The following is a 14,781-nucleotide window of genomic DNA, read 5'->3' as shown; positions in this document are numbered from 1 at the left end:
GTAATAATGTAATAAGCCCAAATGCTTTAAACTAACTTTAAACTAACTGATAATATGCAACTGATAAACTTTTAATTTATTATGGTTAAACTGAAATGACTCGACAATTTTGAACAATAAAATGTTTTTCCAGTCAACTATAATCCAGACTTCTGCAATGTGACTATTGTAGATTCACACAGTGATATTGATGCAGTAAGAGTAAGAAGTGCTGATTTAAGTCCTTTTAAATGCAGTATAGGATGTCATTTTCTTCACAAATTATTATTTAGTTCAATTCAAGTTTGCAACTTTGAATAGAAACGACGGTCACACTTTTTTGATGGTTCGTTTGTTGAATATAAGTTCCATTGCATCTACATGCCAACTAATTCTCATTAGATTATAAGTAGGCTATAAGTTGGGGTTAGTGTTAGTGTAAGTTGACATGAACTTGCAAAGTTTCTTATGGTCAGTTAAATGTCTGTTAAAGGAGCAGTATCAGCAGATATTAAGCAGACAGTCTGCTAATACTCAAATGGACCATCAAAATAAAGTATTACAGAAACGGCTTTTGGGGTTTAAATCATTATAGAGAATTATACTTTTTTTATCTCTGTAATTTGTTTGTTCTACAAAACTTGATCAAAAATTAGGAAGAAATTGAAAGGCTGACCGACTATAAATTTACAAAAACAAATCTGTGAAGCTGATAAAATATGTCTTGTGAAGTCGTTCCGTATATGGACGTGCTAATTGAAGCTCTTTGAAGAAAAGCACTGAGCTAACAGGCTGGCCACATCTGTTTCCCATTGCACATCGCTCTCAGAGACAGAGGAGGATCTGTCCTCAGCCGGGACGTTTCTCTGTCAAGCTCTCCTGGCATTCAGAGAGAGGAGACTGTACGATTCAAACTTCATCAAAATCAACGCAACACTGAAAAACGACACTGTGTTTCGACCTGCAGTGCACACCTAGATTTCCTAGTTAAATGACTCCTCAGAGTCATGCACCGCCCCTCCCACATTGCTTTTTTCCCCATCTCATGAATCACCGCAATCAACTGGAACTGAAACAAAGTCACAGCTTTGTCATGAGATTTCATAAAATTCTGCATGACGTAACAGCGCTCGCTCAATACTAGATTAGCTTTTGTTTTGTGACAACCTACACTACAGTCAAACGTTTGGAAACAATACAGTAACAGATTCGTTAAAGAAACAGTTCACCCAAAAAAATTATATTTACTCACTATTTACTCTGCCTCAAGTGGTTTCTTTATTCTGTTAAACACAAAATAAGATATTTTGAAGCAGGTTGAAAACCTGTAACCATTGACTTCCATAGTAGGAAAAACAAATACTATGGAAGTCAATGGTTCCAGGTTTTCAGCCTACTTCAAAATATCTTCTTTGTGTTTAACACAAAGAAATTTATAGGTCTGAAACAATCAAATGGAAAGTAAAATAAGACAGAATTTTAAATTTTGGGTGAACTTAATGTCCTAAAGCTAATTCTGCTTACCTAGGCTGCATTTTTTTAACAGGAAAAAAAGTTACATTGTGAAATACTACTACAATTTTAAATAAACACTTTATTATTGAATGTAGTTGGGCTGGGCGTTATGGCAAAAATGCACTCTCGATAATTATTTCCATATCAAATGTTAACAATATATATATTGATATAAGTTGCTAATGCTTCCAGATTTAAAAGAGTACCCCAACAGTGACTGAAGGCACAAAAATTCGAGCATCCATTAAATGGCATAACATATTTTTGGCCGATAAATTTTCTGTGGTCAAACATTTGATACATCTCGAATGTATCAAATTCAAAACATCTCGAAAATTCGATACATCTCGAATCTCTACATCTCGGTGGAAACAATAAACACACATTTAGATTCCCATTCTTGCACATTTCTGATGTGTGATTGGCTCTTAGATCAATATAGAGTAAAAAAAAATCCAGAGCTTTTCATTGTTATTGACATACATTTTATTGCAAATCGCTTTAATACCATTCATCGGCACGGCTTAATTTGTGCCGGAACACGCCGGATCTATATCCGGCACCTCTGAAATCTGATTCGGCACCTTATTTTACCGATCCCCCCCTCAACCGCCCTCCTCCACCATCCGCTGTTCACTTTCACTTTCGTCCGCGACTCCCCAACCCTCTCCACTTTCATGTGTGACACCTCTCCATCCTCGAGTAACATTCGGATCTGTTACCCCAATCTGTTCCGGGACCTCGCAGTTCACAAATTAAGCACTGTTCATCGGCCCACCCTAATTTCAAATTCAATTAATTTTGTGATTCAAAGCAGAATGTATCATCATTACTACTCCAGTCTTCAGTGTCACATGATCTTCAGAATCCTTCATTAGAATATGATGATTTGCTGTTGTATGGACCCTTTTCACAAGCCTGTAATGATGATTTACAGTCATCATAATCTTGAATCCTTGAATGTTTTTATTATTTAGATTTTTTTTTTTTTTACTTACGTAAATTTACATGTATTTACATATGTATTATGTCACCTTTGCATCAAATTACGAAAAAATTTATTACCGCTTATGTGAGGTGTTTCTAATGCAGCGTCTATGGGGCAGGAGAGTACATTTTGTTATTCTCTCTTCTGCCAGCAGTTATCAGCCTCACACTATTTTTTTTTTTCTGCAAGTCTTGATAATCATCTTGGAGTTTTTCTTTTATTATTAATTTAGCAAATTGGATTGTAAAAATAATTCTTTGTTGTACTCTCCTATTTACTGTGCTCTAAATGTACTCAACTATGACGACTTCCACAACTGAGAAACCAGGACATGTGAAAAGATTATGATGGGATATTATTGGTACAATAATTGGTACAATTATTGGTATTATTGGTACAAAAAATAATTAAAATAAATAAACGACTTCTACTGTCTTCATTAGTTATAAAAGCACAGCTTTCTTTACAACACATTAACAAAAACACACATTCAAAAAACCTTACATATCTTGGAACCGGTTATTGTCCCATGCTTACTTTATAGTATTATGGAATCTATGCTACATTTTACTTTTAGGATTCTTTGATTTAAAAAAAAGTAAGTTCAAAAGAATCACTTTTATTTGCAATCTTCTTTTTTTTTGCATTATAAATACATTTATAGTAAACTTTTCTGTCAAATCTAAAATGAGATTTTTAACAACCCTGGCTACACGTGAATCAGATGATTTAGCCATGGGCGTATTTTCATATCTCTCAAATGTTTGCTCAGTGCTTGAACACGAAGCAGGGAAAACCTAAAGTATGCTAGTACAAGACGAACTGGTTCCACAAAGCAGCTCGACCTGCCATCTTCCCATTTCTGACTCCCGCCTTCATTGCTAAAAGAGCAACAAGAGCGATTCTTCAGCATCTCCAGCTCCCTGCACAGTGTAGCTCCCTCTCTAGAAGCTATCAGAAATTCACAGACTGTGGGCAACTGCTAGCTGACAAAAGTGTTTAGTCAGCAACTGAAGCAGGGTGGGAGACGAGGGGCGGGGGAAGAAGCAGGGGGAGGCAAAGGAGGAGGCCTGCGAAGCCATGTGTGATTCGTCCTCTTTTCTGCTCGCAGACAAACGCAAAAAAAAGTGAAAGCGAAGCTCACGATCACTCAAAAAGCAGTGTTAGCAGGATGAGCTATTTCGGATTGTGGTAAAACATCTCAGTTTGACTATTACCACCACCTGTTTGATTGACTATCACAAGACTTTTTAAGGTTTAGTGTAAGGAGACTGTACCTATTGTTTCTATCTTTATCTAACTTCCTCCAGTCTGCCCTGTTTCCTGTCATCCATATCCCACTCACATCAAAACGTTTTCATGAAGACTCAGTTTCACTTTTAGTTTTATGTTAATCATGCTTGATTGTTAAAAATACAGTAAAATATCCAACCTATATAACCAAATAAATATAATGTGATAATTTTATATTCTCTCACATTTTGGTTTACAATATTTGTAAGAAATAAACATATTTTTCTTATTTTCTGCAGCTGAATAATTATTTTTATCCACTTGATTAAATCCAGTTGCATCTAAAAACATCTATATACACTACCTGACAAAAGTCTTGTCATCAATATCAGTTGTAAGAGAAACAAATAATAACTTGACTTCTAGTTGATCATTTGTAAAAGTGGCAGAAGGTAGATTTTTCAGATATGTCATCTGTTGAACTGCATCCCAATCATCACAAATACTGCAGAAGATCTATTGGAACCCGCATGGACCCAAGATTTTCATAGAAATCAGTCAAGTTTGGTGAAGGAAAAATCATGGTTTGGGGTTACATTCAGTACGGGGGCATGAGAGATCTGCAGAGTGAATGGCAACATCAATAGCCTGAGGTATCAAGACATTTGTGCTACCCATTACATTACAAACCACAGAAGAGGGCAAATTCTTCAGCAGGATAACGCTCGTTCTCATACTTCAGTATCCACATCAAAGTTCCTGAAAGCAAAGAAGGTCAAGGTGCTTCAGGATTGGCCAGCCCAGTCACAAGACATGAACATTATTGAGCATGTTTGGGGTAAGATGAAGGAGGAGGCATTGAAGATGAATCCAAAGAATCTTGATGAACTTTGAGAGTCCTGCAAGAACGCTTTCTTTGCCATTTTAGATGACGTTATTAATCAGTTATTTGAGTCATTGCAGAGATATATGGATGCAGTCCTCCAAGCTCATGGGAGTCATACACAATATTCATTCTTTTTCCACTGCACCATGACTGTATATTCTATACTGTACATTATTTCTGTTAAGTGACAAGACTTTTGTCTAAGCAAAGTCAGACCTTACTGTCCTAATTAAAAATCAAGGCATGATCATTTTTTATTTTGGTAAAATAAGCGTAATCTAGAAGCCTTTGCCTTTCATATAAGCCACTTCTGATGCCAAATGATCAACTGGAAGTCAAGTTATTATTTGTTGTTCTTAAAACTTGGATAGGCGACAATTTCGTCAGGTAGTGTACATGTTTGGAATGCCACAAGATTGAAAAAATAACGACAAATTTTTGATGGAACTATCCCTTCAAACAAAACATTCAAACAGCCATATCAAACAGGTTTAAATTCCAAACCAAATGTGCAAATATAGTTAGCATCCATTTTGCAATTTAACTTTCTTAAGCTCCACAGGTACAGCGTCTTACACCAACACTCCAGGACCAATCCAGGCTTCCAAATCCATACCAGGGAGAGGGAACATAATCTTATCTAAAATAGACAGGTTAAAAATAGCTCCAAAGTGAAACAGGACGCCCATCTCTACCCCTGGATGAGTGAACAGGACACCCATTACTAGGGGCAAAAGCCTCAATGAAGTGACCATCTAGTTTCCCCATCCATTTAGCAACCAATCCTCAAGTAAACAATCACAGTTGGGCACGTTTGTCAAAGGATGTTGACTAAGGAACCCCCAAGTGTTGATTTTAACGAATGTATAATAAATCAAGATCAACCACCTATTAACACATTTCAAAAGCCGCATCCCAATATTCAAACAGACCAAAACCAAAGCATAAAACTAATCATCCTCTTGATGAGTCTGTCTGTTGAGGCTCTTTATGTACTTCAGAGTATTTTGGACACAAACTGGAGAATAAGCTGATGGCCCTTTCTATCACTATCAGCACGACAGCTCTGATGCTCACAATAGGTTTTCTCTATTCAACTCTGGCGACTCCCTGCTGAGGACAGAGGAGATTACAGCCCAGACCACTGCTTGACTGTTCACCAGAACATGCCTTTGAATTTTCAATGGTCTTCTTGCTTTACGCGTCTGAACAAACACATCTCCACCCCATATCAGCCTCCATTGTGAGAGCAGCTATTAGGAAAATAATGAAAAAAGAAGGATTTGTTTTTTAACTTTACCACTCTATGTGAGGGAAACCGTTGATAATGATTACAAAGAAATCTTAGAATATATATATTAATTATTTTTTAATGACAAAAATGCTAATCTGTATGTTTACACAAAGTAATAAAGAAACAAAGTGGTAAAATGTTTCCCCAAGGTGATAAAGCAACATGCTTCCATCGGTTCAGAGTACATTTACAATGGTTTAATCTTTTAAGATCACATTGCAACTGCACCATGCAATAGTTATCTATCTTTGATTAGCTTAAGGTGGGTTTATAAATGAACCACTCATTAAAAGTGGTCCCAAAGGAAATTTTCACTGAACAGTGGTTTATAGAATGTATATTTTCCATTATATACAGTTGCAATAAGAATTATTAAACGCCCTTTGAATTCTTTTTCTTTTTTTTAAATATTTCCCAAATAATGTTTAATAGAACAAGGAAATTTTCACATTAGGTCTGATAATATTTTTTCTTATTTCTTATTTGTTTTTATTTTGGCTAGAAAAAAGAAGCAGTTTTAAAAAAATTTAAACCCATTTTAAGGTCAATTTTAATAGCCCCTTTAAGCTATATTTTTGTTCAATAGTCTACAGAACAAACCATGGTTATACAATAACTTGCCTAATTACCCTAACCTGCCTAGTTAACCTTATTAACCTAGTTAAGCCTTTAAATGTCACTTTAAGCTGTATAGAAGTGTCTTGAAAAATATCTAAAATATTATTTACTGTCATGAGTTATTATTACTATTATTTTTAGAAATGTGCTGTAAAAAAATCTTCTCTCCGTTAAACAGAAATTGGGGGGAAAAAAAAAACAAGGAGGTTAATAATTCAGGGGGGGTAATAATTTTGATTGCAACTGTAGAATATTCTGTACAAAGCACAGTAGTACTGCAGATCTTAAAGCTTCTACAAAAAGTAAATATAATAAGCAATGCTTCGTTTAACTGTTCACTAAAGTTTTTTTCATAGTCGAAAAACGTTCTTTAGAATATTTAAAAGTCCTTAATACGAACCCTGTAAAAAATCCTGGTTGTCTTAAATTTTTAGGCTTAATCAAATTAACCTGCATAACTTATAAAATTAAGTTAGAACATGATTAACTTAGTTTAATAAGCTACAATGAACTAAAATCATATGCTCTCATGACTAATTGCTAATATAATTTTTACAGTGTAGAGAAATGGTTGTTTTAAGATGTTTTTACGGTTCTTTGTTTCCCTAATATGATATCTAAAACCTTTATAGTAAAAATATAATATCCCTCTAGATTATACTTTTTTCACATTTGCAATCCTATTATTAAATCATACGATGCAGAGCATACTGTTTATTGAATCATTTGCTACAAATATAATTTTATCCCACATTATATACAGCCTATGGTCTCTCTGGACCCCCTGGAGTCCTTTAGGGACCCCTGGCTGACAACATTTGCTATAAATTGTATACCACAGTTTACATACAGTAGGTCGACATAAACAACAGTATAATAATATATCATTGATATTCCAATGTGACCATGTAAAGCTACTCACAGAAATAATTTATTAATAAGTTTTTTTAAATACTTTTATGGCTACTGTGGCATGTAACAGAGTACTAAAAGTTTCATAGTACCTTAAAAGGTACAATTTACTACTTTAAAACACAAATATACAACCTAAGGATAGATAAGGTCCAAACTTATAATGTCATCAGAACTGCCTCAGCTGTTGCACCCATATATGCACCGTGCAAAACAACCATGATGCAGTTAAAAGTCAGCAAACTTAGTGGACGTAGCGAGTAAAAGATGCTGCCGCTGCAGGCCTCCTGGAGCCCAGTGTTGAATTTGGTAGAGGAATGTGAACTGCTCATCCGGATCTCTGCACATTCAGACTCTCCAAAGAGACTCGAGGACGAACAGAGGATGATGGGAGGAGGAGCGCACGAGCACAGCCTCTACCGAAACACCCGCACCAAAAACCATGCATCCGACTAATTACTCATCCCACATTCAGATTGTTAACGCTCTATCGTCGATGTTAATGCTTGGTTCAAATATAAAACACGACTTTTCTTGCAGCGCTGACTTTATTCGGAGTTCATCTCATGCAGCAAACCCAACCCAAAGATAGTCACGACGACAGCGAACTTCCTCCTTTAAAACTTCTGACATTCCCAAACACTCAGTTTGTAAAGTGTGACACACGAAAAGATGCTGCTCTGTGAACAATAATTACTTGTGTTTGGTCACAAAAAAGTCGAAAGAGCTAATGAAATGTAAATACAACATGTCCCGACAAGGTCAAAATATAAAGGGAAGCGTGTCCAACCCCCACGCGTTAGCCTCGATCAAAGTTCAGATGTGGATGCTTCGGTTCACTGTAAAACACGCACTTTCGTACTTTTATACGAACTAAACTTCATTTCGTCAATTGAGAGATTAAGCCACATTAGTGACATTAAGTTTATGGTGGATTAAAGAGGTTAATTTGACTCAGGTATGCCTGTTGAATACATGTGCGCTGTGAATTCCTGTAGTCAGGCGTTCAACCTTTGGATGCGAGAATGAAACGAGGAAGCACAAACCCCGTGCGAGGAAGAAAAAAAGATCGGACATCATCTCAACATCTTCGGCCTTCTAAGTTTAAAAACTTCCAATAAAGTGTGCATCCAGCAAAGTTTAGAGGATGGAGAGCGTAAACAACAACAACAACAACAATAACAACAAGTAGAAAAGTGCTCAGTACTTACGCATGACTTTGTCGGGGTTGGGCTGGCTGCGCGGAGACATGGTGATGGTGAAAAGAGTGATGATGGACTTCGAAAAAAAACTGCAAACTTGTTCCGGAGAGCGATCAAAATGGCGTATTTGAGGATGTGCAAAGTTCGCCAGCTGAAAACTTCGCATCGCCCGCGGTGTTAGCTCCCTAAAGGAATGATGACCATCGAAACTTCCGACGAATGATGGTCAGAAAAGTGACTTTTTCCTCAAAGTGTGTTCCTGAGCGCTGCTCAGTGAACGTGATAAGTAGACGCATCACGTGTTGCTGTAGTCTCCAAGGGGACGTGTGTTACTGAGGCTGCCACTGGAGTTCAGCTGTGAGCATCTCTACGGGAGGGGCGGAAACTTCACTCCTCCAGCCTCATCCGATTGATCAATTACCAGATAGATAGATAGATAGATAGATAGATAGATAGATAGATAGATAGATAGATAGATAGATAGATAGATAGATAGATAGATAGATAGATAGATAGATAGATAGATAGATAGATAGATAGATAGATAGATAGATAGATAGATAGATAGATAGATAGATAGATAGATAGATAGATATAATTGTGCTTAATACACGCATATTTTATCATATTTCTATGTCTAAATCTATTATGTAAATTGTTTATTATTTCTATCGCTTGTGCCGTAAAGTTAAATGGTAAAACTGGTAAAGTGACGGAACCCCAGTATCACTATATGATAAGGCTACAGATGATTCAACACACCTCGCGCTTTGTCGCCTTCTTGCTATCACAAGACAAACACCTGTTGCTCGTCATACTGTAATGGATCATTCGTCATCATCACAGACAGTAGGCTATACTGTAGAAGGGAATGTAATAGTCTCAGAGATAAATTATGAATTAAATGCTGAGACTATTGTTTAAAAACTTCGATAGCTGCAATGTAACTAATGGATCTCTATAACTAGGTTAAATGGGGTTTTGAAACTTTGTAGTTTTGCTTTTTTTTATTGTTTGTAAATATTAGTTTTAAAAACAGCCCCTATAAAATTACATCAGGAAGATGCAATCATTTTTATGCTTTGTATTTTTCTTTTGGTGCAAATGGATAGTTTTTTGGTGTAAACAAACCAATTTCTATCGATCAGAAAAATAAATATTAGTCACTTTTATTGCATCATATTTGATTGAAACCTACTTGCTTTAACAGTTGTACTTGAAAAAATATACATTATAAATTATTTACTTTTACACACTCACATATACACACATGTATGCACACTTTATAGTGTGCATTTAGTCATATAGACAAAGTCATGAAGGTCAAATTCAGCATGGCTGTTGTTATATTGGAGTATTTCGGAAATTGATGATAAAATGAAATTTTCACACACAACTATTGCTAGAATTAACCATTGACACTCCGTTGAGAGGGGTCACGATGGCGCAGTGGGTAGCACAATCGCCTCACAGCAAGAAGGTCACTGGTTTGTGCCTCGGCTGGGTCAGTTGGCATTTCTTTGTGGAGTTTGCATGTTCTCCCCGTGTCCTTGTGGGTTTCCTCCTGGTGCTCTGGTTTCCCCCACAAGTCCAAAGACATGTGATATAGGTGAATTGGGAAGGCTAAATTGTCCATAGTGTATATTGGTGGTGAATGAGGGTGTATGGATGTTTCCCAGTAATGGGTTGCAGCTGGAAGGGCATATGTAAAACATTTGCTGCATAAGTTGACGGTTCATTTCGCTGTGGCGACCCCAGATTAATAAAGGGACTAAGCCGAAAAGAAAATGAATGAATGAATGAAGTTGACGGTTCATTCCGCTGTGGCGACTCCAGATTAATAAAGGAACTAAGCCGAAAAGAAAATGAATGAAAGAATGAATGAACAACAGAAAACTGGAAAAGGTCTGATGAGTCGTCAGATGATTAGGTCAAAGTTTGACATAAACAACAGAAAAGCATGGATCAATCCTGCCTTTTGTCAATAATTCAGACTAAGGGTGGTGGTGGTGGTGTAATGGGCCCTTTGGTAGAGCATTACTTACAACTACAGCTTACCTGAGTATTGTTGCTGACCATGTCTATCCATTATGATCACACTGAACCCATTGTGTGATGGCTACTTCCAGCATGCCATGCTATAATCTCAAACCGGTTTCTTAAATGTGACAGTCAATTCACTATACTCAAACGGCCTCCTCAGACACCAGAGCTCAATCCAAGTGAGCACGTTTTGGATGGGGTGAAAAAGCAGATTAAAATCAACAGATGTACACCCAATAAATCTACAGTAATTGTGTGACGCTATCATGGCAATATGTACCAAAGTCTCGTAGGAATGTTTCCATCATGTTGTTATGAATAAAAAAGGTGCTCCAACTACAAAGGGGTCACTGCTTGAAACTGAAATGAACACATATATACGCTATTGTGAAGTGTCTCAAAAATATTTAAGCTGCATCTTAAAGGGATAGTTTAGACCAAAATATAATTTCTGTCATCATTTACTCTCCATTTCCTTGTACCAAAACTTGTTTGGCTTTATTTCTTATGATAGACACAAATAAACATATTTTGAAGAAAGCCGGAAACCTGTAACCATTGACTTCCATGTTGTTGTTCCTACTATGTATGTCAATGGTTACAGGTTTTCAGATTTTTTCAAAATATCTTCTTCTGTGTTCAACAGAATAAAGGAACTCATAGAGGTTTGGAAAAACTTGTTGGTAAGTAAACATTGAGTAAATTGTAATTTTGGGTGAACTATCCCTTTAACAATTCTATTATGTCTCATTTACCTGCAGCAGCTGCATTGAGTCTGTTCTGCCACTAGAGAGCAGTATCTGCATAACCTTATGTAATCTCATGAGAGTGACCTTGTGTTAGTGTAGTAAGCACAGTGCCTCTGACCCACAGTGACCTGGATAATTGCCTCTGGCCTACATTGTGTTCTCCATCCTGCAGAAAACTCCAGGTTCCTTTGTATTACAATTATTATAGTTGCCCTTCTTTTTCAACTTTTGTTTTTTCATAGTTTGTACAATCTTTCCAAACAATTTATGATTCAACTTTTAGAAAAAATTCGAATTTACAATCATTAAATTAAAAGCTGCCAAAGTGTCAATGTTGAATATGATGTAATATTGAAAATAATGTCAGTTCAAAGCAATGCAGCTGTAGAAATCACTGTGTGTGTTGTAATGGGTGTGAGTGTGTTTGTATACACGTATGGATGTTGCTATTTGACATGAGTATGTATGAGTATGTGTTGAAGAAACACTTGCTGCCAGTAACTTCACACACACAATAAGCCTTACTAATTTGTCTACAGTGGCATCTATTGGCAAAGGATGTGTACTGCTTCTCAGTGCTGTATTTAAAGGGAAAGTTCACTCATAAAAATTAGCCTACTCGAAATTTAATAACCGTCAAGTAGTTCCAAAACTTTATGAGCTTTTATTTCTTTGTTGAACACGAAACAAGATATTTTGAAGCATGTTAGAAATCTGTAATTATTTACATCCATTGTAGAAAAAAGTATTTTGGAAGTCAATAGCCACTGTTTCCAACATTTCCTTCTTTTGTGTTTAGTAGAAGTACATAACTCAAACAGGTATGCCTATGCAATAAGTGAAGGGTGAGAAAATTATGATACTTTATATTTTTGTTTAAATGGTCAGATTTAGGCGACGCGGTGGCGCAGTAGGTAGTGCTGTCGCCTCACAGTGAGAAGGTCGCTGGTTCAAGCCTTGGCTGGGTCAGTTGGCGTTTCTGAGTGGAGTTTGCATGTTCTCCCCGCGTTCGTGTGGGTTTCCTCCGGGTGCTCCGGTTTCCCCCACAGTCTAAATAAATGTGGTACAGGTGAATTGGGCAGGCTAAATTGTCCGTAGTGTATGAGTGTGTATGCATGTGTCCCAGAGACGGTTTGCAGCTGGAAGGGCATCCGCTGTGTAAAGCATATGCTGGATAAGTTAGCGGTTCATTCCGCTGTGGCAACCCCAGATCAATAAAAGGACTAAGCCGAAAAGAAAATGAATGAATGGTCAGATTTATTTATTCATTTTTATGAAATTTTGGATAGCTTTCATTTTGTGTATATACATTTATTTGTCTTATTGTTTTGGATATTTCTTTAAGGACCATTGTTTGAAACCCTGTTCCAACTTACAAAAGTTAGTCATAATTTATTCCAATCCATTTGGCAGAATTTTAATATTCTTTCATTAGTTTAAATATCTGTATAGCAGTTTATAACATTGTTAAGGCAGAATAGCAGTGAGTTAATCCAGGTCAGACTCAAACTGGATCACTTTGAACAAGCTACTAGTACTGGGTTATGGCTGGAAGGGCATCCACTGTGTAAAACATATGATGGAATATTTAACGGTTCATTCTGTTGTGGTGACCCCTCATAAATTAGGGACTAAGCTGAAGGAAAACTAATGAATATTAAATAATACTTTCTTTAAAAAAGGTTTTCAAATAGTAAATAATATAGGGATATTTCACCCAAAAATTTTAATTCTGTCATCATTTACTCATCCTCCACTTGTTTCTTTGTTCTGTTATGTTGAATAAATTGGATGATAGGCCTACTGAAGAATGGGGAAAACAGCCACTGAATTCCAAATTTGTTTTTTAGTATTTATCCATATACTATGGATGTTTTGTGTTCAACAAAAGAAAGAATTTAATAAAAGTTTAAGGTCCAGAATTTGCCATGAGCTCATTTGTCCTATTTTGACTGCTATGCCGTCATAAATTGTGATAATCACCCATCAAAGGCTTTAAGACCATGCAGAATCTGACGTATGTGAAGTCATCTTTCACTACTGACCTACTGTATTGTTGTTAAATATAGAAAACATTTTACAAGTAACTTTTACTCTAAATCTTGGACCTTATTCTTGAAAGATGACCAATGAAAAGGTACAAAGCACCAAAAGCTGTATATTAAAGTGAAGTTTAATACATATTAGGCTGCTGTTATTTATGAATTTTCAAATGTATTTTTCTACGAGACGCTATAAAATTGTAAAGCTTAACATTATTATTATTATCAGTACTATTATTATCATTATTGTTTCTATGTTTTAATTGTTAATTATACAAAGGGCTAAATTCTGATTGAGGAAGTGCTGGAGAGTTTGTTATTCCCTAATAAATGACAATAGGTGACAGTTTTTATTCTATTTTTCTATGATTCTATAATCTAAACATTTGGGAAATATTTTGGTACATCAAAAATTGTGGATATGATGACCATCAGACAACCCTACTAAAATAAAAAGCCTAGGCTGGTTTTAGCTAGTCGAACAGCTGGTTTTAGAGGGGTTTTGGCCATTTCCAGCTGGTTTGCTCAGGTTGGTTCTAGCTTAGGTTGGTTTAAGCAGTTTTCTCAGCTATATAGTGCTTGAAATGTCACTAAATGGAGTATTTAAACCTCATAATTTAATAGAAAAAATGGCGAATAACTGCAAAAAAAAAGTCTTTTTGAGTAATAAGAACCACCCCTTTCACCAGGCTGGCTGCGGCCTGTATGAGTAAATGGTGAGGAAATGTTTTTTTGTGTGTGTGTGTGTGTGTGTGTGTGTGTGTGTGTGTGTGTGTGTGTGTGTGCGTGTGTGTGTGTGTGTGTGTGTGTGTGTGTGTGTGTGTGTGTGTGTGTGTGAACTGTCCTGACGTTGTTAATGAGGATGTGATTTCAATAACCAATCGCCCGAGGGCGCTTAAAGCGCGTTTTTTTCTCGGTTTGGAATTAAAATCACTTTCAGCTTCTGATTCTGGTTAATGCTTGCTCATATTATGATAAGAGCACTGAATAAAATAAACTGTTCAGAACGTGCCTTCGTAATTCATTGGGTAAAGTCCTTTCAGAAGCTCCGAATTATTCTACACTTTAAATAAACCTACAATAATACTAATAATACTACTAATACTAATAATAATATGAACGAGAAATTTAGCAGTTTATAATCAATATAAAACATGTTTTTTTTACAAATTAATAATTACTTGTGTTTCCAATAAACGTGCCACGAATAAACGTTTGGTCTGTCAGGTGCTCGCACAGTAGTAAATCAGGACATGTAGAATAATAATCTGGTGGAGTTGGCAGAAAACAATTTGATTTTTAAAAAAATGATTTTTCTAA

General features: G+C 36.1%; 1 protein-coding gene across 2 annotated transcripts in view; it reads right to left on the bottom strand.

Annotated features, from left to right (window-relative positions):
* rreb1b (ras responsive element binding protein 1b) overlaps window positions 1-8,971 on the bottom strand; it is a 59,215-nt gene extending 50,244 nt beyond the window's left edge. For both annotated transcript variants that reach the window (XM_056474591.1, XM_056474592.1), the window contains exon 1: window positions 8,637-8,971. The gene's annotated coding sequence lies outside the window, so the exon portion shown is untranslated. The remainder of the gene's footprint in view (window positions 1-8,636) is intronic.
* Between the last annotated feature and the right edge of the window lie 5,810 nt (window positions 8,972-14,781).

This window comes from Danio aesculapii, chromosome 2 (assembly GCF_903798145.1).
Source record: "Danio aesculapii chromosome 2, fDanAes4.1, whole genome shotgun sequence".
Classification (NCBI taxonomy): Eukaryota; Metazoa; Chordata; class Actinopteri; order Cypriniformes; family Danionidae; genus Danio; species Danio aesculapii.
This window is presented reverse-complemented; position numbering and strand designations above follow the sequence as displayed.